Below are 3,668 nucleotides of genomic sequence, written 5' to 3'. Positions count from 1 at the left end.
TCATTACAGATGGTTGTGAGCCACCATGTGGTTGCTGGGAATTGAACTCAGGACCTTTGGAAGAGCAGGTAATGCTCTTAACCGCTGAGCCATCTATTTGGCTTCTATTTTTAAAGGGAAGTTAATGCCCTTTATGCATTTCCAGAGGCAAGTCAGTTTTCAGACAGAACTCATTGTCTGGAACAGAGGCTGGGGCAGCCACTGTTGTGGGAGCTCCTTCCGCTCCTTCAGCCAATAGCTGCTGAGATACCAGCCCATTGGGGCGTGGTCTCTCTCCCTTTAAAAAAGCGGCCACTTCCCTCTGCTTTTTCTCTCTCTGGCTTCCGGCTCCTCCTCCAGCGACTAGGCTCCCTTCCTGATTGCAGAGGGCTGTTGTCTGGGATGGTGATCTGTAAGGTTTTTTTCCCCCCTTAAATAAATAACCATTCTATTAATCATAATAGAATAGGATTGTTTGTGACTTACGCCTTCAAGCTACCATCCCATGTAGCACGCTACAGATTGTACTAATCCCGTTTCCAAGGTGTCAGTGGCCGCTTGACCTGATAACTGTGCGCTGAGGTAAAGGGACAACTGAAGAATTGAAAAGACCTCTAAGGTCAGGTCTCCTCAAATGCTGCCACAGGGGGTCTGCAATGGGGACCATCTTGACACCTGTATCACAAAAGGCTTACGGAAACCAACTGGCAAATGGAGTTTGACCTAACTCTTCATCAGTGGGTCCAACAAGTATAGGGACTATGTGATTCCTTTAAAGAAAAACATGGAAAAGAACGAAAAAGAATTTAGAAGAAATTCTAAATGTGCTGGGGGAGAGTCTAATAATTTAAACATGGGATAGCTTCTCTAAACAACAAAACAATTTTATTTTTAATTGCGTGTGTGTGCAGGCATCCTTGGAGGCCAGAAGAGGGCATCGGATTCCCTGGAGTTGGAGTTTCAGGCTGCTCTGAGCCAGCTGACGTGGGTGCTGGGCACCAAACTTCAGTTCTCTGCAAGATAAGTAAGCACTCAACCACTGGGTTTTCCTTTGGGGGGCAGGGAGTTATGTGGGTGGGTGGGTGGTTTTGTTTTGTTTTTTCCTTTTTGGTTTTTACAGACAGGGTTTCTCTGTGTAGCTTTTGGAGCCTGTCCTGGAACTCTCTGTGTAGACCAGGCCGATCTCAAACTCAGAGATCTGCCTGCCTTTGCTTACAAGTGCTGGGATTAAAGGCGCACACTGGATGGGTGGGTCTTTTTGAGACCCACCCATCCAGTTACTAGCCCACACTGGCCTCAAACTCTGGACAGTTGAGGATAACGTTGAACTTCTGATCCTGTCTCCCCTGTACAGGGATATGTTGCCACTTTATAGAGTGCTGGAAAGCAAACCTAGACCTTCAGGCGTGACAGGCAAGAGCTCTATCGCTAAGTCAGAGCCTTAGCCCTTATTTTGTTTTGTTTAGACAATGTCCTGCTTTTCTGGTTGGTTTGTTACTCATCATAGGCTGACCTTGAATTTGTAGCAATCCTTCTGCCTCAACTTCCCAAGTACTGGAATTATACGCGCCTACTTAATTTGTGCAGTGCGTGTGTGGTGCGTGCTCGTGTGTGTGTGTGTGTGTGTGTGTGTGTGTGTGTGTGCGCGCATGCGCATGCGTGTATACGTGTGTGTACATGTGTGTCAGTATGCCTGCACTCGTGCATATCCCTATGTAGGAGGCCAGATGACATCAAATGTTCTGTTCTATCATTTTCTCTGCATTATTCCCTTGAGACTAAACCTGGAGCCTGGCTGGTGCCCAGCAAGGGAGCCCCAGTGAGCTTATACACACTACCATACCCAGCTTTTTTTTTTAATATTTATTTATTATGTATACAATATTCTGTCTGTGTGTATGCCAGAAGAGGGCACCAGACCTCATCACAGATGGTTGTGAGCCACCATGTGGTTGCTGGGAATTGAACTCAGGACCTTTGGAAGAGCAGGCAATGCTCTTAACCACTGAGCCATCTCTCCAGCCCCCATACCCAGCTTTTTACACGGGTGCTTTGGATTTGAACTCGGGGCCCTCCTGCTTGTACACTAAGTGCTGTTATCTACTGAGCTATCTCCCCACTCCCAGTCTGAGCATCTATAACTATGAATAAAGTTGGATATCTTTCTTTCAAAAACAAGGTCCCAGGTATCCCAGACTAGCTTCATATTCACTGTGTAGCTGAAAATGACCTTAAATTTCTGATATTTCTGTCTCTACTTCTAAAGTGCTGGGTTACAGACCTATACCAGAAAGCCTGGATTATGAAATACTGAGGATGGGACCCAGGGCTTCACATGTGCTCAACAGGATCTCACTGTGTAGCCTCGGCTAGCCTGGAACTCACTATGTAGGCCAGGTTGGTCTCAGACTCACAGAGATCTACCTGTCTCTGCCTCCCGAGTACTGGGATTAAAGGTGTGTGCCACTATGCCCAGAGCATCTCCCTCTTTTTTAAAAGACAAGATCTATTTTTTTTTTTTATTTTATGTACATTGGTGTCTTGGCTGCATGTGTTTCTGTGAGAGGGTTCAGATCTTGGAGTTACAGACAGTTGTGAGCTGCCAAGAGGGTGCTGGATTTGAACCCTGGTCTTCTGGAAGAGCAGTTAGTGCTCTTAAGCCGCCAAGCCTATTTCTGTTTTCTTCTGTTTCAGCCTTCTGAATACTGGGATATCAAGTGTGTGCCGCACCCGGTTAGCCTGAGCCTCTTTTAACAGGCTTTGTAAACTGTTTATATTTGTTCTTCCTGTGAAGTCGGAGTGTAGCTTTTGCCAGTTTCCCCGTCAGTTTGGTAAAGATCAGATAACTTGCTAATACAGATTTGGTTACAGCAAAAATAAACAGTCGCTCCTATACCTTTCTAGGGTGAAAAAATGCGCATCTGAATTGCTCTGACTTTTTGAAGGGATACTCAGGAACGTTTGTTAAAATGTAAACACACGCCATTTGACTCAGCAACTCTTTCATTTCCAGGGACAGGAATAGCTGTGTAGGAGATGATGCGTATGTGAGCTTTGTTTGAAATAGCAAAATGCTAAAAGCAACCTTGGTGCCCATCTACCAGAGACCGGCTAAACATATTACAAAATAACAATAAAAAGAAACCCCACAGAGCCGGGCCTTGTAGTACATGCCTGTAATCTCAGCACTGCACAGACTGGGGAAGAAGGGTGACCGTGGGTTCAGTACCAGCCCTGTCTATATAGTAAGTTCCAGGGAAGCCCAGGCTGCATAGAGAGACCTAAAACAAAAGACAACATGGAGCCTAGTGGTGCACGCCTGTCGTGCTAGCAATTGGGAGGCTGAGGCAGGAAGGTCACATGTTCAAAGCCAGTCTGGGCTGCAAAGTCAGCTTTAGTCCATGCTGAGCTATAGATCATGATCCTGTGTCAGGGGCTGGAGAGATAAGAACAGTGATGATTCTCCCAGAATTCAGTTCACACCACCCACAGGGCAGCACACAACCATCTCAAAGTCCAGTTCTGGGGGATCCAATACCCTCTTCTGCCCTCTTTCGGCATATATCCAGGGAAAATACCCATGCACATAAAATAAAATAACAATAAAAAGATCCTCTGTCAAAAAAAAAAAATAGCCGGGCGGTGGTGGCGCACGCCTTTAATCCCAGCACTCGGGAGGCAGAGGCAGG

The sequence above is a fragment of the Microtus ochrogaster genome, chromosome 22 (genome assembly GCF_000317375.1).
Source record: "Microtus ochrogaster isolate Prairie Vole_2 chromosome 22, MicOch1.0, whole genome shotgun sequence".
Lineage (NCBI taxonomy): Eukaryota > Metazoa > Chordata > Mammalia > Rodentia > Cricetidae > Microtus > Microtus ochrogaster.
Note: the sequence above shows the minus strand (reverse complement) of the source record.